Raw genomic sequence first — 26917 nt, forward strand, 5'->3', positions numbered from 1 at the left:
AAAAAACTGTCATTTGCCCCTTTTTAAGGAAGGTAAGGATTCATAGATAGTCACATACACAAAGAAAAAAAAAGCTTCTTGTTTGTTCTCTCATTTAACCCACAATAGCCAAAAGAACATAACTCCATCACACAACCATTGAACATTCACAGAGAAGTCTGACCAAACCTGTTGCAACAGGTTCTGACTAGTAAGAAAAAAACAGCTCAGAGTAACTATCAGTCTGCACGTTACAGTGTGGGCAGTGACCCAGCTGGACACACCTCACTTGAACTTGACGAGCATACTCTAATGTACAGAAGGATCTAAGGAATCAAAGGGAAGGGCAGATGGATATCAATATGCTTCACAAATATCCCAAAGGCTTTAACATGGAACCTGCAGAGTTTTCTCTCATTTTGGCCAAGGGTAGCATTTCAAATTTATAATAATAGAGAGGTTTTTCCTTCACTGCCCCAGAAGTAGCACCCAGTGAGAGGGCAGCCTCCATACCTAAATATCCCTGAGATGAAAGACACTTCTGTACAGGCAAGACAGCCTGGTTTTATTCCTTCCCCCTGCGGCAACACTGAAGTGTTAACCTGTACTGCTATTAAACTGATTACTTGCTTTCTTCCAATCTGTTGCGTTTTTATTTCATTTTTAACACAAACATGCCCTACTTTTCAAATACTGTGGGGACACAGTGTGAAGATGGAGGTAGTGGTGAGTAACAACAATCCTGATCTAGTCTTGCAGTCTTGATCCAAATGCCATCTTAGCCACAATTTTCTTAGGAAGGGCTTTGCTTATTTTTAATATTACTGAGATGGTTATGTGGGCTGAGCCCTAAGGACAGAGGGATTTTATAGAGAGATCGGGTCAAACTGGATTGATAGGCCAAGGCCAACTATACGAGGTTCTAGGGACATGGTTTAGTGGTGGACTTGGCAGTGTTAGGTTAATGGTTGGACTCTATGATCCTTCAAGGTCTTTTCCAACCCAAACGACTCTATGATTCTATGAATTAGTAGCCTTTGATTTTTCAATGGTCCGTTGTCTATGTATTTGCCTCAGGGCACCTCTATTACTGTATGCTTATCAAATCCTGAACCTGTAAGATTTTAAAGACTTTAATATTATTCTACGGTCATTCTTCAACAGCATTTTCTCATTCTTCAACTGTATTTTCACGCCTTAGCTGAAATTTGTCCAAACAGCTGAGCACAAAACGTACCCAAGAACAGGAAAAAACAAAGTACACAGTAATTTCCTTCAAATATCTCCTCAGCTTTACAGGAACTTTAAAATTATAGAAAACTAGAAACTAGCAGTACGGTATTTGAAATGACAATAGGTATAGGAAGTGGCATTAAGCAATTTCTATTACACTGTTTTTCCACAAGCGTAGCTTAAATTTAATTTACATTGGTAATGTATATAGAATCATGCTTGGAGTTTTTATAGTAAGACGATCCTCCATAGTATTATTTCACAAATGAAAGAAATGAATCTTCATCCATTGGTTCAGAGGCCTGAAGACCTTCCAGGAGTGTCACAAAAGGAACATAATGTTCCAAGAGCTGGGATTTGCTTTTGGATCACTGGTTGAGCTGATGGATGTGAAAACTCATGCAGCTAGATAGTAAGCTATTGGCTACAGTTCTAAGGAGTGAATAAATTATTTTAAGCTTAGTAGTAATTTATGCTCACAAAATGAGTAAGGGTACCATCTGTTCAAGTACAGACAATATAAAATCCTTTTAATTTGGTGCTAAATTGCTCACTTTTGACATAGCTGTGTCGCTGGTGAATACTCCTTATATTGACATCATACAGAAGCAGAAATGTATCTTTTCTGAACAATGACAGGAAATCACCTAGGCCTATAAGCAAGGCAGATGTCATGACCTTGAAAAAGTAACAAATACTTTTGGAGCAATACGTTGGGGGAAACTTGAATGCTTAATGTGGGGAAAATGAGAAAGAAGGAAAAATTTTAGTAAAACCACTTGGGAGCTTTAGATAGTTTCAGATTATCTCACCTGTTCTCCAGAAGTGTTAAAACTTAGAATAAGCAAGGTATCTCACACCAGGAAACACTGGAACTCTCTATGTTCAACTTATTTCATTTCCATGTTTCTAATAAAAGCCTTGACTAACTTCTGAGGACTGAAGTTCTCATTCATCTCCCTAGAGATCATACAGTCATTCCTCCAAAGTAATTTTAAATAGGTTAAGAAAATGGACATGACATGCATACAGAAGCTGAAAATTTGCAGTAGAATCCAATTATTTTTAATATATTTTTTATTTTATAAAAAAAAAAAATTGTGCTGCCTTCTAGAGAAAGTGGATCATTTCCTACAGTCTAAAAACATTTTACTAATTCTTACTGGAGAAAGATACAAGTTAACTTTAAATTACATGTTATCATATTGGACAAAAGAAATTATTAATATAATAAAAATGAGAAGAATAACTTGAAGTAGATTTGGTAAAGAGCTCTATCATACTTCTCTCTCTTCTCCTTCCTAAGGAGGATGGGAAATCTACACATTTCTCCTCCCTGTCTGGCAGAGGAAGCACAATCTACACATTTCTCCTCCATGTTTCTGAGTCAGAAGAAATTGAGTCCACTGCAGTTTACTATTCTTATTACAAAGTACTAGATATAATAGCTGCAGTGGACAGTCAAACATAGAACAGCAGGATTTCCCATGTCCTAAGAAGTTCATGGTTCAGCTGCAAAGTACAAGCCAATAGACTTCTGCAAAGTAGAACATAAAGACTGTAATACCAGATCAATCACAGTAAGCACCAGCCTTCAGTTGCCTCTCTGCCTTTTCTTTTTTTGGGGTGGGTAGGTAGTACAGCAAAATAATTTTTTTTATAATTAATTTGCAGGATATAGATAAATCTTTTCAAGTGTTTCATAACACCTTCTCCTAGATGCAAGAGCCAGCATGGGAATAGGCCTAAAATGCTTACTAAAAAATTTAAGAAATGGATGAAGTCCTATATCTCTAGTTGGCTGCTGAACTGTAAATAAAAGAGGAGAGGAAGAACTTTAGATGTTTTCATTTGAACAACCAGCTTGTTTTTTTAATCATTATTATTATTGTAATGGAAAAGGATGCAGTGCTGATAAAAGAATAGGTGATGTGGTCACACCAGAGGTGTGAGAACATGATCTTTGTAGTGGTAGCTTGAGTGGATATAAGAAAAGAGAAATCGCATTCACTGAGGTCAGAGAGAACATTAAATCAGACATGACTTAATTAGAATTTGTAAAAGTATACTTACATGGATATGATACAGAAAGAACATGCTGCATTTAAGAATGCACAAGAAAAGGTATATTCTATGTGCAGGCCTGAATGATAGGTTAAAATGTGTTGTCTACAGTGACTGAGGAAGGAAGTAATAGGAGTACAGGGTATAAAGACTTCTGTTTTACAGCTGTGTTGCTGGGATATTTCTGTTTCAGGAATATCTAGAGAACATCTAAAATCTTGATTAGAAGATAATGTCTGGAATAGAGTTACAAGTATAAATTGTCAGTCTAGAGAGGGCAACTGAATTTGTGTTTGAGATTACTGAGACAAAGGGTATGGAGAGAAATAAGACAGAACAAATGGACAGAGCAGAACAGACTTCTACAGGAAAAAAAAAAGACTCCTTGGGAAGGTGCCTTGAAATACTATTTAGGGCCACAGAAACAGATACAGCAATGAAAGACTGACAGGAGAGGGCACAATTTCAAGAAGAAAATCATGCTGGCAGTGTCAAAGACTTAAGAACAGAGCAATGTTTCTGATCTTTGACACCAGAATGAAAAGTCTCAACAGAAAGCGGCTCTACAGCAGTGTCGTATGAAGACTGCAGTTTGGTAGAACAGGTCAAAGAAGACAGAGGAATAGAGCTTGGGGAGGGTGGGAGGGAGAGACTTCTATATCCTTAAGTTTTTATATAAATCTTCAGTATTTACAATGTGCTGCTGCAAATACGGTGGTAACATCTAATTTCTTCCACAAAGTTTGTAATAGCATTTTTCCTGTGAACAAAAGCTTCAAAAGGAATAAAAACAACTCACTTGATTAAATAAACAGGTATTCATTAATTTTAAGAAGTTAGTGAGATTTGTACTGAACATATTGTATTTCTCAGTGCGACATGCATTTCTCAGGTCACCTTGAAGTCTTAAAGTTGTATTTGAAGTTGAAATAAGAAGCAAAATGACCTGTAAATGGTGTTTTCACCCACTATGTTAATGACAACCCAACTTCTGTGTTACTCATTCTTTATTTTAGAGACAAAACCCACAAATCAATTCAAGCTTTTAATAGTAAAATTATGCATGAGCTCATATACATCTCTCTTTTCTGAATCAAAACTCTACGTGCTCATTCCAATATATGCATATTTAAATGCATTAATATTAGGTAAAAGTGTATGATAAAATATGGCAAAAGGAGGCACAGAGAACGTATGTTATACTACCAAGTATCCTTATCACACAAATCAGACTATAATGATATAAAAAATAAACTGATGTGATAAAGTGGTTTGGCAGTTGAAATTAGGTACTTTTATTTGCAATGCTACTTTTAATCTCAGTTTTCCATGCATAGTTCCCTTTCTGTTTAGCAGTTGAATACTTTGTATTAAGAATTATTCCTCTTTTTAGGATTTAGACCAGACTAAAAAGATTATCCCTGCAGAAGGGTAGCAGAAACACTGCAGTTCAAGGGAAGACAGATTATGTTTCTGCACAAGCTGGTTAAGATCATGAAGAAACTTCACCTAGAGTAAGTGATATTATTAGTATTCCAAGTGCTTTGTGAACAATCATGCAACTACTACCATCCACGTTGTTTAATAACATCATGGTATAGGGCTACTAGAGGGTGACAGAACTGGGGTTTGGCGAGCCACTTCTGCGCCTGCTGTGCTGCTGAAGCACTAGAGGTACAGCAGCACGCAGAGGTACAGGGACACCTGCGTGCTCTCAGAGCTCACTGCTGTGCTTAGCGGAGTAAGGGTGGGACTCCTCCCAGCCCTGAGGGAGCCAAGTACCGTGGTCTGCTAAATCTGTTTTCACCTATAGATGTTGCCTTGCCTGACTAGAAGGGACTGAGGAATGATGGGATCTAGTTGTAGCCACCATTTCAGTATTTGCAGATGTGTCTGAATATCTCTGAGGTGACTTGCCTGAAGACTATGTGGCTGAGATTGAAATTCTCACTAAGGACCAGAAAAATTTTCCAACTTGTTTTGTAGCTCTGTTGACCCTTCAGCTCTGCAGGGAATGAAAGCTTTTTCTTTTTTTTTCCCTCACTAGCCTTGCAAACAGATAGAATAGTCCTCAAAAAACTGGTGAAAAAAAAAACCTGGTGAAACTGGACTACAAAGGTGTTATATAGGACATCTAATGTACATCAAAATAGTGTTACTTCTCTTATTATACACTACAGGCACCTTGAGAAGTCAATTCTGAACTTTCTATAATGAAAATAGCTGAAACTATTGCAACAGGAAGTAACAAAAGGAAAGCTGTCTGTATTTCAGTGTGTCTGGGTTTTCTACCTGCAACTTGGTAGAAGTTCTACCTATGTTCTTCTACAACTGTTGCTGCAGTCATGCAAACAAGTTTTTAAACAACAGAAATGAGAAATTAAACTCTAAAAATTTTAGAGGAAGTGGCTTGTTTTTAGACTCGAAACAATTTCTAGAGCTGTTTCTAAAACTGAAATTCTGAAAATTTCGAAAACAAAAGTTAATATTCTAATTATTTTGCTTTAAGATATGCAGTCTGTTATAATACACTCAGTAAACTATCTGTTCAGTTATTAAAAGTCTGTGAAAGTTACAGCTAATGTGGCACGTTTCCTAGAAGCTGTACCCAAGATATTAATGCTTCCTACTGAAGTAATTTAAATAGGCCTCTGAGGTCAATCATGTCTAATTGATCTTGCTATAATAACTTGGTTCCATAGCATTCTAAACGCATTCTCTCCACTTATTGAGATGCATTTCTTGTACAATAGGATTATACAATCTGCCATTTACACTTCACTGTACATTATTCTATTCCTACATTTTATTATAATGTCCTTGAGATCTACAGTTAAGGATCAGTTAATTTTCACAAGTCCTTTACACAGTAGGGCTTAAAAATACTGCAAAACTTGGCTGTGATAAGATTCAGCACTTGGGATCAATGCCAAAAGGTGGCAGTGAGCTGATGTACCACTGCACCATACTGCAGCAATTTTCTAAGTCTAACCCACAGAACCACGTATGTACTCTGAATTAATAAGCAGCATTCCAGGGCAAGCATTGACAGAAATACTGCCAGGTTTCCTAGCAAATCTGACCTGATGAACAACCCCACAGATTTCAGTCAAATAAAGCTTTAGCAAGTACATATTTTAAAGGTTAAGCAGGGAATAACTTCCCTTTTGGAATAAGAAGAGCCTATGCTGTACTGTACTGTGTTGGCAAAAAAACAACTGTTCATCCTCATGTTGAGGCATGAAGTTGTAAAGGAACCACCAAAATAGATGACTATTGCTTCTACAATAGGAAGCTAATAGAGGGCAAATAGAGGCTACTATGACAAGATGTTGTACAAAGGACATTCTCCAAAAAGGTTCAAAAGAACCGTGCCTAGTGGATAGTAAAGATAATGAGTACATGGGATTTTTTCTTAAAAAAAATATATATATAAAAAAAAACTTCAGAGCTTTTACAGCAGTCCTGAGTACCCTAGAACTCATACAACAAATATATAACTCAAGTTGATTATAAGTAATAAATTATGGGTTAATTATTGTAACTTGGGAAGCAAAGGGCTTCAGGGAGAGATAACTTGTTGCCTAGTTATTCTGTAGACAGAGCAGACATTTTATTTCTGATCAGTTACTCCATTGGAGTTGTGAGATGAATCACCAAAAAAAGTATACTTTGAAGACCTTATGAATTACAAGAGTCCTGAGCTGGTCCCTGGAATATTCTCATACTCCTCCCAAATAAACAAACATATCTGTTTTCCTATTTCAATTCATCTTAAAGTATGTACATGTTTTCATGAGATCTTGCTTGTCTTAGGGTATTATGTGGACTTTTCTCAAAAGAATTATCAAAAGAACTAAATAAAATGTCTCCTGAAGGAATTATGCTTGGTACTACATAAATTACGTTGATCATGTAAGGAGCTAAACGCCTTAAGTACTGTCATGTTATCTTCAAGGGAAGTATTTATTTATGTCTCCAATAAGCAGAGACGTACTTTTTCTTAAAAAATAAACAGGCTCTACTCCACTTGTGTTTGGGTGGGAGGGAAATGCACATAGAGCAATGTGCAGACAGCTTTTACTCCTCTGTCCATTTACAGGATTTTAAATGATGCTTCTTCTGTAGTCCAAAACTAGATTATAAATTGCACATAAATTATGCTTCCTTAAAATGCTCTGTATTTTTGGCAGTAGCTAAAACCTCCCTTAGCATAATTCTGTATGAGCCTCTAAAATCACATGATAGTAAATTACTTGTCTATATATAAAATAAAATCTGAATTAATATCTGAATTAATTCTTCAATAGATTTATGTAAAATATGCTTGACGGATTTATTAAATTTTACTTGACATATCATCTCAGCTTAAATTCAGAAGATGTTTTCTTAAAGAAAGAGCTCAGGTCTTGTAACTATCATCTTAAAACTTTGTTCCTCTATGTAAAACCAGACAGACTTCATAGCATTTCTCATATCTGGGACATGAACAGAATTCTTCCCGCTTGTACCAGCAATTTAACAACTTGTTTATTTGATTTCTGAAGAAAACTGTTCGCAGAAACCCAGAATACCAGACTGGCTTAATTTTTAAAGAATATTTACTCCTGGGTGATGAGGACTAATTTTCTCCAAGTTATTAGTGAAATTACAGGACTTAATTTGAATTTCCAGTGAATGAGTATATGGCTCATTCATTAAGTTCCCAGTTGTAGTTTCTTTCATTTCACTGCAGTTTTTTTGAGACACGTTTCAGCAGTCACGAAAAAAAAACCATTGCCAAGCAAGGCACACATAGGAACAAAGGAAACAAACCCAAACTTATCATATTCTGACATTGACTGTGTCTACTAGATTGCATGCTTGTAATGATAACCTGTATTTTTCCTATTGTTAGGAAAAGCAATTTACGACTTGACTTACATCCATTCTAGATAGTAAATTTACGTAAATTTTAACTGTACACAAGTTCTGATCAATCTCTTAATTTCTCTGATTACTCCACATGCATATTTGTTACACTACTAGAGAAAACATCTAGTAGAAAAATGCATTTCCTCATTAAACTGCTATTTCCCAATACACAAATCATTGAGACAATGTCTGGAGCCTGTCAAGAATGTCTTGCTTTTCTAACAACATAGCTATTACATTCTCTTACCTAGGAAGATTCTTAAAAATACCAACAGCATAAAAACATGTCAAGGAGTATGTATTTTACCGTAATCTCTTTTCTTTTTGAGCATTTCTAATTTCATAACCACAAAACTTTAATTTCATAGTGACCTAGTTGGAACATTAAGCAAACGTCATACTCTTCAGGGACCACGTTTAGCTAGCTACTGACACTTACTACAGTTTACAGCCTGCTTTATTCTCACTTTCTAAATGGCTTAGTATTTTTCTTACAAAATCATGGACTCCACTTCCCTGCAGTTAACACAGCAGTCTGGTACAGAGACCCTTGTCTGTCCCTTAGACTTCATGATTCATTTTTCCTAGGGCAATTTGTACTATCCCTTTATCATCAATTTTATAACAGACAAGACTTGCTGAAAAACACATACACAGAAAATTATACATAAAAGAAGACTCAAAGTCAACATATAATTGAATTTAAACGAAATTCTAAGATAAATGAATTAGCCTGCTTATTATTTTCCAGAAATCAGTTATTTCATAAGTGATGCTGGTGATATGGATTTGAAGTTTAGTTCAAGAGAAAGGGATTGATGTGAAGTAACACGAAGAGACCTTAGAAATAAACTGAAATAAGAAATAAACCTTCCTATACATCATACAAGTATCACTAAGTAAATGATGCCTATGTACATTATTTGGAAGAACAGATATTAAAATGTAAAATCTCAAATACATGTAATTCTTTTCTGTCAGTTCTAAGTAGCTCTGAATAAATCATCAGTTGTTTTGTAGCCTATTAGGATTATGATGAGATGTCTCTCCAAATCCCTTCCAAAATGTTCCTATTTGCCTGTAATCCATATTACTGTAGACACTGCAGATTTTAAACAGCTAGGCAAAGATAATTCAGTTTCATCAGTTCAAGTTCAAACCATAATGACAAGAGCTATCTATTCTTATTTATTTTCATGTTCCTATTCTTCTCCAACTGCAGCCCAAAAACATCACCATAAACTGAGAAGCAGCAGCCTGATGAACAAACATTTCATAGGTCTGCATAAAAGGACTAGAGAACCTTATTAAAAATAAATGTTAGTGCTTCAGTAATGAAAAAGCCCAATCCTGCAAAACCTTAATTGTATGGATACTATCACCTTTACTATATAAGCAGTGAAACTGCTAAGATTGCTCAAAGGGCTGAGGATTAGCTACCTAGCTAGGGCCTAAACTATCAAATCAAGTGTTTTCTATTTTTGAATTGCTAGTTGCCATCTTGACAAATATTTTCTTTGCATCCAGAAACACAATTACTGCAAGTAGTTGAAAGAAAGTAAAACAGCTGCTGCTCGGCATAGAAAATCATTGCATGTCACTAGTTACAGACAATAAATGAAACACTGGCCAAAATCCACTACATTGTACCCCAAACTACTCCTGTTTACACTCTATGCCGCATAAAACTAAGTGTTCATGTCTTATCACAGTTGGGCAGGTCTGCAAATCTGCATCAGATTTGATTATACTGCAGGACAAATGAAAACGTTCTTTCCAATTCTTAGCCAGTTTGATAGACTACAACTACACTCTTGCAAAACTGCAGCCTCTAAGCAGCATATCTTGTTTGTTCAGGATAAGCCTGACCTAATTGAGATTTCTTTTTCTCTACTTTTTCACCTTTCATTTAAGCTCAAGTGAATTTAAGCTTTTTCCTCAATTCTCTACCACTGAAATCCTGACATGATGCAGAGGAATTAGATGAATAACCCAGTAAAGACAGTTTTTAGCATGACTGCTATTTTTTATATCTGTATGGAGCGCTGAGGTCTGTGTGAAGTTAAGGAAGCAGGCTTAGAGCATCTGATTAAGGAGAGACAAAAATGGAGCATACGTATAAAGCAGCATATCAGGAACAAGCCAAAAAGATAGCTATATATCTTTAAAATATATTTGCAACAGATCAATTAAGAAATGAATGGGTTTTGTGGAATTAAGGCACAAGGATAATTAAAGAGAAAATTACAGGACACAAAAAAATAAAAACACTATTAAAAACCAGCAGTACAAAGTATCAGTGTGCAAACCAAATGAAAAAAAATATATTCCAAAACAGGGGCACACACTGCAGGCACCTAACTCCTATCTTCCTATAGATTGAAGCGTACATTGAGGAAATTTGTAATTAGCAGGGACTTCTAAAAGAAAATACAGTAAACTACAGCTAGTCATCAGAGTGGGAAGTGAAAGATGGCAGCTCTTGGTCCGCTTTCAAACCTTAAGGATAATCAAAATGTTCCCATTCCAAAGCAATACAAGCTGTTTATTTAAGGTAAAGGGACATGCAAAATCATATGGGAGATTTCACAGCCTTCTTCTCTCTCTGAAAAAAATTAAAGGATTCTTTCCATTTAAATGTAAAGGTGTTTCTATAACAAAAATAGCAATGTAGCATTAGCTGGTCTGAATCTACTGATCAACACAGTAAATCCCAACTGGTGGAACAATGGCAAAAGAAAAGCCCAATTTGCACAGTGCTTTGTAAATCAACACCCGCTATGGCATTTTATCCCTTCTGAAATTGCATGAGGCAGGCCCAGAGCCTCTTCCTTTCCCAAGCACTGCTCACCCAAACAGGGTTTCAGGTTTTTTTAGGTTTCCTAAATCACTGAAATCCTAAATCATTTCATACACTGTTTTTTATCAGAATTCTTGATAGCATTTTTCCCACAAGTAGAAGATTCCAAGAATACTCTTGACTAAAAACAGTGGCAGTGAAATGGGTTTACATGACTAGGTGAAAAACTGTCAGGTTTTTCTGCCATGATCTCTCTTAGATCCACAATGTCTGACAGAGGTTTTTGGAATTAACTACTGGCCCTGTCCATGCCTCATCCTGAAGCTAACAGCCAACCCTAATCAGCGTTGTCCTTAACACAACTGCATGTCTTTGCCACAGACATCAATTAAGGATGACATATTTCACATCAGGCTATATGGTGACACTGCACAAGGAAAGTGCAGTTTCCTTTTTATTAGGAAAACTGAAAAGTCTAATAGCATTCTTTCAAATTACGTTTGTTTTAAAATAAAACCTAAAAAGAGTTTTCATGTAGCGCACCATGTTTTCACAAACATAACTGGAGACATATCTGGGGCGGAGATGTTTGAAGCCCAGGTGAAGAGGCTCAAAAGCATCTCTTTTCCTTGCACGCACACAAACAGAAGAGATTTGTTTGTTCTTTTTTTTGCCTATGTGTGCTTCAGAGGCCATATTCTTGTCTTTATCTAGATTTAATTTACTAACTATATATCAGGTGATTATTGTAATTTATCAATATTTTTCTGTAGCTTCTTCCCAGGTGGCAAGACCTAATTAATTAGGGTGATCATTGGATGCAATTGCTCCAAACAGTCACTGACAGCAATCATGGTATTATTTCAGATATACTTGCTGTCTGCAGTTACTGAGCTCTATTTCCTCTGCTTTCTAGTGAAGAATAAATATTAAGTTTGTTTTGTTTCAAATCAGAGAGAGTTGGAAACAGCATAATAAGATATGATGGGTTACAGCAAAAGTCAACTCTTGAGAATTCTTTTTTTTCCCCGATGCCAAACTTGAAGATGCCATAAAGTCAAATCTTCTATGCCAGTCATAAAATTTTAATTAGCTAAACTAAAAATACTGGTACTATTTACCACTGTTCTTATTTGTTTCTCAAACTGATAGATTTAACACTACTAAAATAGACTGCAGATTGCAAAAGGCCGTCACTAGTATATTAACACTCCGCGTCAGCATACACGTGAGCATTCTGTTCAGCTTGATTATAATTAATCAGTAATCTAGTCTCTTGTTTCTCACTGCCAAATGATAAATTAACTACTAGCTACATTCGTGGATGGAATATTAATTTATGTAATGCCCTAGGGGTACTTCTGTATGTAGTACAAGATGCCTCACGAACGGATCTCATTCAAAGCTTTAGTAGAACTATGAAACAAAACAGAGTAAATCTAGTCAGGATCAGCTGCAACTATATGGCAACTGAAGATACCTGTATCAGCAATTTTAGTAAGCACCACTGAAATACATAAGAAATTAAATTTAGACATTGCATGGAAGGATAAATTCCTCTTTTAAATGCACAAAACCAAGTGCCTTTCCATGCAAAGAGTTAGTATTTTCTGGAGGTTTCTGAAAAACACTTTTTTGACTTTTTCAAGGTCAAATTATGTTCTCTGAGTATAGCACTGTATGTCTGTTGTGTAATGGGGATATTTGCCCGTTCTAGAACGGAAGTAATTTTTTTTCCCCTACTTGCTCTGCGATACCTACTGAAGCTTCCCACTGCATGTGTGAGGATAGCAGATGGATCCAGAAGTTCTGCCTCCGGCCTTGCCTGTTGTTTCATCACTCTTATATGCTGCAGGCTTCATCTTGCAGCGTCTTTCAGCTTTCTAGTGCACGAAAATGACCTTTGCACAGGTGCAGAAACGATATGCAACTATTTGCCTCTTCCATGGTCCTCTTTAAGGTTTCTCTGCATTTTTCTAGTGTGAATGTCAGACAAGACAGAAAAAGTATTATTTTTCTGAATATAGGGGGGGAAGGAAGTTCCGTGAAATATTAATAATCTTGTGGCACTTGGCAGTACCCAAAACACGCTTAAGATGTATTATATTGCAAAATTACAGTATAACAGAACACACATTTCTCATTTAGTAGCACCGAAAACATAATAAAACTTGAAAGGGGAGATTCTGTCCTCTGTCAGTTTTTCATAGTTCAAAGAAAACGGAATACAGCATGAGCTCTTGCTAAGACCACAGTGGGGTACTGCAGCCTCTCTATAAAACGCGAGACTGCATTTTGATAGCTCACAGCATCCCAGCCCAGAATGATCAAATCAAGGCATCCGGTCACTTGACTACAAACTGCTTGTGTTTTGAGCCTATCAGCAATCCAGAATGGCTCTCATAGCACAAGCAATACAGCGTAGGAAAACGCTTGCCAAGACTAGGATGAAAACCACTTAGAAAGAAACAGAGTTATTTTCGAATTTCTAGCATAATATTATTAATTATTATGAAGCTTTCTCTCATAGGAATTTTTGAAATGCCTTCTCATTCTGAAATAAATCACTGCAGCATACATAAAATAATTTCAAGCTTTAATTATAAAAGAATAGGCAATGTAATCTGAAAGCAGCATAAAGATTTAGCTAAGTCAGACATTTCAAGCAAGACTCACATTTTTATTTCACCTTCTGTTCTTGCATTTTAATGTTTTAAGCATAGAGCTTTATGAAAAGGTTATCATTTATTGCATGGCAAGTCTCAGAGAGCTCCTGTTCTCTCTGGACCTGACAGTTCTGTCACTGGTACAATCTGATAGGAAACAGCTGAGCTGACGTGAAGCCTCGCAACAAATGGGGGCAGTGGACAGTAGCTACCAGCGCTGACTGCTAGACCTATGCAACTGAAGAATATTGCATAGAAAGGAAGTGGCAGAATCTCATCAGTTGGCAGCTTACACCCAGACCACTATAGGGAACAAAGCACTTATATATCAAAGCATATTGTGTGGAGCTGCCCCTGCAGGAATATGAGTAGCTTGCTTGCACAGAGTGTAAGACCGCGTAAGCCACTGCAGCCCATTTACAGTCAAGCCCATTTACAGTCACTTATCTCAGGTACCATGAGGCTTTGATGCAAGATTCAGTCACATCTTTGTTTACAACCTTTGCCAAGGCTTGGGGTCTCATTAGGCACACAGGGCACAAATTTGATGACTTCATTCCAGATGCAAGGTTTTTGCAAGGAAGAAGCATAGGACATGTGCTTGTGAGCTTCAGCTGTTGCCCTTTCAGAAGGCTAATCACCAAATTTATCAGTAGAGGGCACAAGAAAACAGCATTCCTCATCAAACATACCTAAAACTAAGAGAGAACTCCCAAGGTGACTCCTCAACAAGCCACTAGGTTAGTATTATCTAATCTATTTAAATGAAAAAAAAAAAAAAAAGACACAAAAAACCCCGAAACCTCGACCTATCATATATAAAGCAAATATAGTGTTGATTGAATCATAGAATCATAGAATGGTTAGGGTTGGAAGGCACCTCAAAGATCATCTAGTTCCAACCCCCCTGCCATGGGCAGGGAAATCCTCCACTACACCAGGTTGCCCAAAGCCTCATCCAACCTGGCCTTGAACACTTCCAGGGATGGGGCAGCCACAACTTCTCTGGGCAACCTGTTCCAGTACCTCACCACCCTCAATGTAAAGAATTTCTTTCTTATAGCTAACCTAAATCTGCCCTCTTTCAGTTTAAAGCCATTGCCCCTTGTCCTATCACTACACGCCCTTGTAAAAAGTCCCTCTCCAGCTTTCCTGTAGGCCCCCTTTAGGTACTGGAAAGCTGCTAACATAATAAACATAATAACATAATAAACATAATAACATAACAGCAAATAAACACTGTTAGTTTGAGACAAAACTCACAATATTGGTAACTGCAGGATGTTTCAAACATTCAGCTATCTGAAAACCTGAATGTCTGAAGATGAGGATTTATAAATTGCAAATGAAAGAACTAGTCCCTAGTGATATCAGGCAAATGAACAGCATGTTGGTAGGTATTAAATCCTAAAGCATAAATAATCTCCTTAAACCTACATCTGTGAAACCTAAAAGTGAACTTACAAAAATATCTGTCCCTTATGCTCAACAGAAAACAATTTAAGCAAACTAAGGATGAAAAACAGGGTGGCCAAAATGCTCTTCACTTGGGTTGTTGGATACAGAGGACCTTGGTGGAACTGACTTGATTTAGTTGTAAAGAAAAATGGCTCACCATCCTCTAATTTGCAATGCAAATTTCAGCACATTATTTAATGCCATTAAAGAAAAGTAATCAGCTATGGATGGATCATCCACAGTAACCAATATGGTGGAAGTGAGGATATCACCTTTTATCCTGAATTAGGGTAAGTGGAGTTTTACCTTTAGGATGTTGTAGATCTTTTTGAGCTCTGGTTCTTTGCAGCTTAGTTTGTATGCTGAACAGACAGACCTTTCAGTTTCCAAAAAAAAGTACTAAGCATTTACACAAATGTTTAAATCTTCCATGACAGCTGTAGACAATCTGTACATTGAAGGACCAGGATCTTATAACTCTATCAGGAAGAGTTAATTAGTAAGGTGAATATTTAGAGAAAGCCTATTTCCAATTCTATGAGAGGATCTATTTCCAAATGTTACTGTAGTATCACATTAGAGAAGATGGAAATTGGGTCGATCCAGACTGAGTTTTCTAAGATGCAAACTCTCTACTATTATATTATCAATGCAAAGAATGACCTTTGGAAAAGGTCTTCTCTTCACCAAGTCAGTCAAAAATACTTGACGCAAAATTCGGGACCTAATTTGCCTATTTCATTCTTAGTTGTAACAATCTGTATTTGTTTTTGAGATTTATCTATATTTGTGTACTTACATCTTTCTCCCAAATCAATCGCCCTCTCCTTCTGTTTTAAAAGAACCAAATAGGTTCCTATTACCTGCTTGATATTTATACCAGAATCTCCAGATGCATAACATTAAGGGCCTTTTTTTCTAGGTATTTAGTTGAAGAGCAAGAATGCATTTATGTATGTATTTACATTCACATAGATCCAGGTACGTAGCTACGCATACATGCAAAGCAGTTAACCCTCTTCTTGGTTACTCAGATACTTCACCAATGACTGCCTATAGTTTACAGACAGAAGATGACAAAGTGCCAATTATGTAAAAGCTTTGAGCAGATAAACAAATGACTACTCTATCCAGATTTCTACCCATGAAATTGCAATACCAAAGAGAGTGATGTTTTATTTTGGCGGACGGAGATATGTTTTACAATTTTTTTTCTCACTCCATACCTTCATTGCCGAAACAGAAGCTTTCAAAGCTTTATTTCTTTTATGGCATTACATAAAGAACAAACAACATTCATCTTTCAGTTAATACACACTTTTAAGTCCTTGCTAACTTCCAAAACGTGCCACTGTTTCTCTTTGAGGGGAGCACAGGGACAACTGGTGGTGCTTTATGGATTCTGACAGTAATCTTTGGTAAGGAGACAGAGGCAGATCCAATTACCAGTTTTAGGAAAGTCTTGAGGTTTCAGAGAGACAACCCATCACTCAAGTGTTCTGCAAATAGTAGCGATTGCTACAAAAGACACCTCTGCTCTTTGGAAAATAATGAAATATCTTCATGAATGGTTCAAAATTGAGGGTATGGAATAACATCAAGGGTGAAGCACAATTTTTAAAATTATTTTTCATCCTTTGGGATATAAAGGAACATTGCCTTCAAATGCAACACACACAATGTGTGTGGATGAAATAAAATATGCAATCGGCCTGCAGTTAAAGGATTCTTTGAAAAAACGTGACTTTGGCTATCTCAACTGCCTACTCTAATTTGAAAAAGTTTTTCAGTAAAGGTGGAGAGATGCTTTTCAAGGAATCTGCAGGCAAAGTTCAAGTGACATCCTTGACCGAACAGACTTTTCTGTGCTGAACTGTACATTTTAACTCTGTTGTTTAAAAGGCTCCACCTAAAGTCAGGAAGTCAGACATCATTAGCTGCCTAGGCTCTGATGCACAAGTCTTATCACCCTAACGGCTTGTAAAAGAGAAGGGAGGCATGTGGATCTTGTCTAGTTGGAGAAGCTGTTGAAAATTGAAGAACTAGGCTTTCTCAGACAAAGTTGGGCAACAAAGCACTAGTTTACGCCTGATCTTAGGTGGTTCTGGTAAGAGGAAGTTTATTATTAAAGTCTCTGACCATCTTTGGAAAAAGGCATCTTGATTTTATGTAATTTCTGTAACAACACAATGGAATCTTTATGATCCAAGGAAAAATCAAACGAGTCTGTTGCTGGGAGATGAAACTCCAAAAGATGAATCATTTCTGAGCATAGTTCCCCTTATAACATCAGTCTTCTGAAAGTCTGAGGAAGCATTCATTTTCCTTCAGACTTTCATGACCCTAACTGAATGTTTATCTCACTTTTGCCAAGTCATTATAGGGAGAGCAACTGTTTCAAACACTGGATACTCTAGATGCTGCCCTCTACAGGTGCCTGATGAAGCTGAAACATAGTTGTCATGAAAATAAAAGTAAACACAAATATTAGAGCTGAAATTGCAGATCAGATTGGCATGAGCCTTTGACAGTTCGCACTATGCTCTTTGTATCTTTTTTAGACTACGCCTCTTGAATAGTCTCTGGCTGTACATGTGTCAGTCCTCCAGGCTCAATAACTACTTCAGGAAAGCGTAGGAGACAAGAGCTGGGACTCTCTTGTGTCTTCTCTGTCATGCTGTGCTCTGGTAGAGAATTCTAGTGATCTACCAAAATCCTGATTATTTGGAGACTTTAAGCCTGGGTTTTGGGTTGATCTTTTTTTCTTTTTCTTCACACACATGTGATAGACTTTCCCTATCAGTAATTGACAGGCTAAGTAGGCAACAATGCAGCATGGAACAGGAAGAAGGCTGAAAACTTGCTCTCATGAATATTCCAAAAAGTATTAATACAGCTTCAGCCATTCTCATTTGTAAGCATATCCTGTAGTTGAATAAGATGCAGTGTCAGCAGGGTTAATTAGATCTACAGCTGGCCTAAACAAGAGATTTGTTTTGGACTGCAGTTGGCCTAACTGCAGCATGTAAAATAATGGTGTCGCATGGAAAAAAACGTATGTAACAGATCTACCAGATAAAAGGCGTTAATCCTGCAGTATGAGGATGCTGTACCCCAGTGCAAGGGCAGGTTATAGCTGGGCAGCAGTATGGAAGACACCTACACACAGGAAGCCTCATGTTCCATATCTGCCTATTGCCTTACTTGTCTCATACTGGCTATCAAAAGACTAGGGAAATATTAAAGAAGCTTTAAAGATAGATATACATAAAAGCTAGTATGAAAACAAGAATTTCCCCTGCATTTTATTTCATTTGTCCTAAGATAATTCTGTGTGGCATTTAAATAAATAAAGCACTTCCTAGGCTCTCAGTAAATGTAGCTATAAACTGGGGTAACACTTTTGAGACTCAATGTGTTTTCTTTCAAAATGAAATAGCTGACAGATCACTGAAACATCTTACCTGAGGCATCACACTGGTACATTGTGGGTCAGTCTATTTTGTATTTATCTATGAATTTTCCAGTTCAGTACTCTGCATCTCTCATCACTAAATGTGCTGTAAGTGGCTACTAAGGCAAGAATGTAAACGACAATATGAGTCTTGCTAATACTTATTCTTCAGTGTTTTGATTATTTGTTCATAAATAGATGGGTTCGTCACCAACTGATGCTCAGGCTAGCAGGTGTATAAATTTTGGTATCAGGTTTAGAATAAGTAATATCTTGTCCACAGTTACATATATATACAGCACAAAGTATTATGGCTGGCAGAATAGGATCCTTAGAGAATACTGCTGTTATATAACTGTTGTGCTCCTTGGGAAAGTCAAATGTAGACTAATTCCTCTAACTATTGGAAAAATTCCTATTTTTCTATCATTAAGTCAACTAGGTTTCATCTTTCTAAGCGTATTTATTATGGTCTGAACAAGTACACCATGGCAGCCTACTAGTGGTAACCAGAATGTCTACGTTACAAAGAGACACAGCTATAGTCCTGCTGAGGCTGGTGGGACATTCTAGGGGACCAGAGTACTGCAGGGAAGTTTGTACCTTGTAGCAAAATTGAAGTCTTGAAATACTGCTGAGCTACACCCAGTTCAAATCAAAGGTTAGCTTCCAGTCACTTAAATTGCAAAAATACACCACAGTCCCTTAATAATAGAAGTTGCCCACAACTGTAAAACAACAACAACCACCTATCACTGTGCAGACCTTTCCTGGCCTTACTCAGTGGATTTTGGCAGGCACTTAGAAGGCTTCCCTGCAGGACACAACTTTGTACCGTCACATGTAGCCTAGCATTGCAAGGCTATAATCAACTTCTGTGGCCTTTGATATCTGTCCATCAGATTCAAGCCCTTAACAGTCACATAATATTTTCCTTTCCATTTAATTCTTCATCTTGTATTTGCTATAGTAACAACTGTCAGCTGGGGGCAAATAAATCCTAAATTATGTGTGTTGTGGAAAAGTCCATTAACCACGATTTTATTATGTTAAGTATTCTGCAGACGTTCCTGCCACAAAGAGCTTACAAATCTGTAAGTAAGGCTACAGGTGACAGATGAAGGAAGCAGACTTCAGGGAGTTTGTTTAAAAGCCAAAACCAAACACACTCATACCCCACACACTGACACAGTACTAGTCAAGAACAACAACAATGGAAATAGTGTAATAACTGCAACACCATTCTTTTATAGTCTCCACGGCAGCAAACTTTCTTTCCACATGCTATTCGTATTTACATAGGCAAACTATTTAATACATTCATTTATAAATGTAATTATTTTTATCTTCATAGTTTGAGCCAGCAAGAAGGTTAAGAGCAAAATTCAACTAAATAGCAAAGCCAAATCAAGATTTTCCAGTTAAGCACATTTAAGCTATTTTAACTGATAATTATAGACATACCTATTATTCCAAGTTTTCAGTAAACGTTTGGTCTCTGTGTTACTAAATCCAGTGTTTCACACCCTATCTCTACCATAAAATGAGGTTTTACTGGCGCTATACCACATTTCTATGCTCTTGCAACAGTCTTTTCCTCTATCAGATAAATGTAAACAGAAGGTAACAAACCATTGAGTCTATTTAGATAGGTCGGTCCTTTCAGCAATGACAAGTCTACCACTGTCTTTGTAACTGCCTACCACAAAGGGGTCCTATATACTTAGTTGGCTCGTAGGCTCCACTACAATAAAGATTTTTAATTTTTTTGAGCACCTCCATTTCATTCAGGATGCTTTAATGTTTTTTAGTGTAGTTCCACATGAATGGTAAACTTCAAATTCCTGGTTTAACTTCACCCATTGCTTGTCTCCATGATATGTGAGGGTCTCTGCAATCTTCAGCATGCATCCTGCGACATGGAGCCTGGCATGCACCTCAGCAAGAGAAACCACTCCTCCTGAGCCTCACAGGATGGTCTGAAGAAGAGAGGAGGAGGAAGGACTACTACCAGTCCAGCCTGAGGAGATGACAGTAATTTTGTCGATGGGACCAACATGTTACAAGTCGTCAACCAGTCAGCTAGGGTCACCCTCAGTTGTCAGACCCAGTCAGAGTCACAAGTTCATCCAGTGATGAGAGAGATATCATCTCTCTCATGGCAAGACAGATTTCATTCCGTCAAAAGATACAAGTCGTTGTGCCAGAGTATGGGGAGGGTGGGAAACTTAGAGCAGCAGTATACAGATTTCATGTTTCCCAATCTTGTGATGGTATTTACCAGTACTATAGTAGGTTACTACGTTATCTTAATTACTAAATTAATTTAATTAGGATTATCATTATATAGATGAAAATATGTAACACCATGGACTATTTATTGATAAAACAGCTGGTTCAGAGACTCTGGGTGGCATTTGGCTTGCTTATATTTACTATGAATAGTACAAAAATGTTAAGTACCATCACAAAGAAAACCAGTAACTCAAGCTTATATCATTCAAACAGGTGCTGGTTAATATTAAGGAACCTATTTCCACAACAGCTACAGCACTGCCAATGACAAGAATTCCAAAATTATTTAAAGGTAGTGTATTGTCTGCAGATGTTTAAATACACATTCACAGTTCCTTCATTCCTGGAGCCTGTGTGAGTAGAAACTCAAAGCTGCAATTCTCACACCCCAATAGCTGGAGCCTTAACTAAACTATTAAATATCATAAGACTCCCAACACTAAAAAGTGTTAACAAATCTAAGTTAAATCAATGTTGGTTCACGAATAAGCCAGAGATTTTACTAAATAGTGATTTAAAACCTCCAAAACAACTACAGAGATATGCATAGGAAAGAAAAAATACTGTCACAAAGGGCTAGTATTGCTGTAATAAATAAACCCCTCCACCCCTCCAAATAAACCCCACCCCAAAATACTCAGTTTTCCCTCATTCTAGTCTCTAGGAAGCAAAGCACTGATTACTAAGGCTCTTTACTATGTTTTGTACAAAAGTACGTTCTCATAAAGCAAGTCATTCTTGTACCAAAACGTGAGAAAGACGTTTGTATGACAGAAAGCAGATCACCTAACAGTTTATTCTCCTAAACGCTACTCTTCAAACCAAGAACCAGGTTAAGACAGTACCATGAATCAACCTTTAGGCAACTATTCTGAAGATCTTGGTATTATTCCTGGTTCAGTCACCGGGTAGAGTGAATGATTCTGGGCAAGTCATTTCAGTGACTCCTCATCTGCAAAACAGGGCCATCAAATTTATTTCCTTTGCTTTGACACTTTATGATAAGAAGTTCAAATGCTAAATCTTACCCAGCATGACAGTACAAAAGAATCACAGTATGAGTGCATACATCTTATACTGCAGTGAAACTGACACGAGGTTATTTACACCTAGAGTAATATAATCTTAACAGCACCTTTTTACCCCAAATCATTATTTCTCATTAGATCGTCTGCTAGTTGGTGGGTCCAGTTATGATGCGTATGAGTTGAATAATAAATGGAGGACAAACATGAGATGAAACACATTCTGTAGAGATAATTTATTATCACTGCAGATGAGTGTGGAATAGATGTGCTAAAAACCCTAAGGTGGTCTCCTTCCAAGTACTGAAAACAGCAAGTATCAAAACAGACACCTTCTATGCCTTTTACTTAAGGAAGAACAGAGGGAGATTTCCACCTGCCATTGAAAATACAAGAAAAACACTTTATTATTTAAAAGACACCCCAAAAACCAACAAAATTGACTTAAAGACACACTCCTGATACCACAGAGATCTTTTCATGGCAAGTCTTCCATCAAGAAAGCAGGTAGTCATTTACCAGAAATGACAAATTCTGCCACCAACAACCTTCATAATATTGGAATCAGAAATGCAATGCAAATCAGTATTACTCCACTGCTCATTTTATGCTTCTGATGCAGCACTAAGCATGGAATTTCTAGTCACCAACAGAACTCCTTCCCTTTCTAACATCCAGTATGCAATAGCTCTTATCTCCTGGGCCATAATATGTCAAATACTTCTACATAATTAAAGCCACACTGATTGACTGGCTAAGAATAACACAGGGATAAGTTTCTTTTTAAAGCTGCCTTATCTCTAATCAAGAGTTCACTTTCAGTAACATAAGATTTTGTGCCTAAAGGACATATATATACACGCACACACACATATAAAAATAACATTCCTTTCTCCTCTACAACAAGAAACAGCAAGAAAATATCATACTCTGATTTCTCTTTGTAGTACTAAATCAGAGACTACGAAGGATGGCAAAAGGCACTTACTGAGGTAGGCAAAATGCATGTTTTTGTTAAGTACTGAAACTATAATTTATATTCCTCCCTTGATATAAACCTTTATTGCACTACCAAACAGAACCTTTCCATATTTCATTGGTCTGTTCATCTCTGAGATTTGTTATTATGTTGGGGTTTATTCAGGACAGAAAATAAAAATCTGTAGAGGTCAAAAATACATTAACTAATTGGTGAGAAGGCTTATGTCTTGTCAGGTTAGTTTATATTTTAATGCACTGTTAACAGTTCATTCTTTTTAAATGTAAATCTGTTAAGGATAAATTTAAATATCAAGGCAAGCAATTCTGGTAGCATGGCAACAACGCGGCTATGCTGCATAGTAAGAATTTGGAACAAACACAAGTCTTTGCTTCTTTTCCATACTGGATCAGTTTATGAGTAGAAACACTTGTGTTCTTTGTGTAGCTGGATTTTTGACTATTCCTACATTAGTAGTTGCAGTGGTCTCTGAAACTCAAGACAGCAAAGCAGCCCTGTGAAACCTGGTAGCAGTCAGGATGGCCATCCTTAATAGAAAATTTATAGATTAGAAGAAAACATTGAAAGGGGGGAAAAAAAAAAAAAAGGATATGCTTAGTAACAGTGTTTAATACAAGATTTCATTCCCAGGAGAGAGATCCGGTGTGGATTTGAGTATAACAGCTCTAAAGCAATCCTGCTTCCAAATGAGAAACAAGCAATCCCATCTCCATGTGCTCTCCCTGATGTGTTGAAAAGGCATCTCTCTTGGCATTTAGAGTATAAGTTTTGAGGCCTGTTTTAAGATCTGACTAAACCAAAAGGGTGCATTTGCCCTTGCACTGAAATGATATTTTTGTGGTAGTTGGAACCAGTGATTCCAGAGAGTAACGTCAATTGCTTGATGTCATCACTCTTGATGATAGGAAAAAAAAGATATATTAAAATTGTATGTTATTCCAGAACAGAATCTGGTCTGTGCAGCGCTCATTCTCTTCAGTTGCTCCAGTTGCTTCAGTAACCAGGCACTCAGGAATATATTACCATTTTGCTGGGGCAGGAAAAAAAGCGTTAACTAGCACTTCTGACACTCCCTAGAAAGACAGGCTAACCAGTAAAGTACAGCAGACAATCTTCTGATTTTGAAGGGCACAGTAGGTGACAGAAAGTCCACCGAAGTACCTTTGTTTCTCTCTAGTTCATGAAGGCAGTAAATATGTGGAGCGCTGCGTGGGAATCTTACTTCTTTATTAATGTTTCTCTCACATAAAGATCAGCTATTTCACCGAACCTGAGCACTGAATGCCAAGCATAGCTGCTCCTTCTGGGAGGCTCTTTTAATACTGGTCAGATAGGTACTGTCCTTGTGGAACTTGGGCTTCTCACTCTATGTTACAGCTTGTATAGAGGGGAAAAAAATTCTGTTTAGAAATACTTGTCTAAATGGTTTTGGAATAATTGAGCACCAAAAAAAGACACAGAGCCTGAATTTTTTGTTCCTTGGTAACTGTTTATCCTAGTTGAATAGCAGACAACACACTGATGACTTCATAGTCTTGTGTTTCATACAATTTGAGGCAAGTATCACCTTGATTTTGGAATTGCAGCCAATGTTTCATTCAGGCTCCCTATTTCTAGTTAAACATTCACTCTTTTTGAGCCTACACTTCAAAAATTCCTGTCATTTCCTCTTCCTCCTCAGAGAATTTTCATATACAGACATACCACTATCACCAACAACAATACAGATAGTCTTGTTTCCCCTCCTCCTTCTTTCCTTCCTTCCTCCCATGTTCTCTTGCTTTCTGATATGCTAATTTTATTTCTCTAATCAACTTAGAACTCCTAAAGTCAGTCAGCACTTACAGGTCTACCTATAGGTCTACCTAGTAGAAATCTGTAGGATTTCTGGGTGCTGCAGGGTCACCTTGCATGACACCAGTGGTCTTTTGCATGGCAGGATGCCTAAGGAGTCCCTTCCAGAGGCCCTTGAGAGATCTGTCCATGTGATTCTCCCAAAGATAGGCACAGTATGTTTGTGGTGATTGAGGTGATATTGTCACTACTGTCTGTTGCTAGTTTGTAGTACAACTAAGGTTTACATCAACTTTTTACATCAATGGGGTTCTAACAACCCCATGATATGTAAATACCTACATTTATTCCTACGTTTCCTTCTTTATCCAGAGGAGCAGATCACACAGTGATCCCGGGGGATCATTCTGATGTCATTCCTAAAACGAATGCAGCTCCTGAATGAAGCTCTTTCTGTGGACTCAGGCTCTTAACACAATAAGATGGAATGATGAAAGTCTATACATAAGAATATGAATTCTCCATTTCTGTTTGCTAAAATATGAATTTTCTGTTCCATTTTTACTGGAATTACTATCTCACTAAATCCCCCAGAGAACCTTGCAGTGTCATGCTAAGATAATCACTTGGCTGTCACTCACAACAAATCCAAAGTAGAACAACTGGAAAGCAGAGATGACTCTTCTACAGTCACTGCAAGAAAAACACCTTACTGGAGAAAATGGAAATGAACCCAAAAAGCCCTACATTCCTGTGTTAGACAACATCACTTGGCATTCTGGACTACAGTGGTCAAGCATCTAGAGCTGCACACCCACCAGTACAGTGTCACCACTTATGGTTAGTGTTACTGTCCTGGTTTTGGCTGGGACACAGTTCTTCTTTTTAGCAGCTAGAAGAGCTCTGTGTTTTGGTTTCACTCTGGGATTCGTTATGACAAGAACACTGACAGCACACTGATGTTTAGGGTTGGCACTGAGGGCCTCAAGGACTTTTCAGCTGCCGTGTTCTTGCCAGTGTGCAAGAGCACAACAGGATAGCGGGGAGCATGGTCAGGAAAAAGTGTCCACAACTCCCCTCACGATTTGAACTTAGACTTAGGATTGAAGGCTAAACTGGCCAATGAAGTATCCCACATCACACAACGTCATGCCCAGTATAAAAGTTGAGGGTTAACTGGAAAGAAGAGCTTTTGTTCTTCTGGGGCTCTCATTCTTGGACTCTTGGAGTGCTATCTTTCTCTCGCTCTCTTTTCGAGCCTCTCACTCGTCTGGAATTGTGGCGTCAGGACTAATCTGTTTCAGGATCGTTAACTGGGATGGGACAGGCATTAGTCACCAAGTGGCGAGCAATTATACTGTGCATCACTTGTATATATTATTATCATTATACATATATATATTAATATATTATTTTTATTATTTTTTTCTTATCTCAACCCACAGGTCTGTCTCTTTTCCCCTTTAATTCTCTTCCCCATCCCCTGGGCATGGTGGAGGGTGAGCAAGCAGCTGTGTAGTGTCTAGTTGCTGGCTGGGCCAAATCATGACAACAAAACTATTATGCTGTTGTGAGCTGTTTGTTTATTTGGTATTTTTTAAGAAGATGTTGCTATACTTGTGAGAGTAAGAAGTAACTTACCTGCTACGGACACATTACAAAATCTTAGCTACATCTAACCATTGTGCTCAGGTGAAAGAATTTCACTAAATTGTTCAAGGACTGGATCCTGTGAACCCTTAACACACAAAGGTAGATGATGTATATTAGGAAAAACTTGCAAGGTCAGGCCTTTCTCTTGTAGAAACATTTTAGGAATAAAACCAGCAGATTTCACTCTTTGAAAATGATCAGGGTTATGACACAATTGACTTGAGATGAACTTCTGCAAAGGGTGTAATTGACAAATGCGTCTGTGAGGATCTTTCAGAAAGTAAAAGGAAAAACAGAAGTCTGGGAATAACACTAGCTAGTGACATACTCACAAATATTCCTAACATCAATGTACAAAACTAAGTTCAAAACCTACTTCATTCAATTAATAGAATGGAAATAGTCAATTTGCCTTTATAAAAGAATAACAAGTTATTCTAATGCGGCTGAATCTTCATTACTAAGTCTGTAACTAGAAGGGCTCTTTTCTGAAGGAAACTTCATCTTAATAGTTCAAAACAGACAACTATCTCAAGATACTCCTCCTTGCAGCTCCCACTGGTAGTCCAGGTGGATACCAGC

General features: G+C 37.4%; 1 protein-coding gene across 2 annotated transcripts in view; it reads right to left on the bottom strand.

Moving 5' to 3' along the window:
* The window catches only part of APBA2 (amyloid beta precursor protein binding family A member 2), a 94810-nt gene that overhangs the window by 67569 nt on the left and 324 nt on the right, over positions 1-26917 (bottom strand). The gene's annotated exons all lie outside the window — the stretch shown is intronic.

This window comes from Tauraco erythrolophus, chromosome 14, assembly GCF_009769465.1.
Source record: "Tauraco erythrolophus isolate bTauEry1 chromosome 14, bTauEry1.pri, whole genome shotgun sequence".
Lineage (NCBI taxonomy): Eukaryota > Metazoa > Chordata > Aves > Musophagiformes > Musophagidae > Tauraco > Tauraco erythrolophus.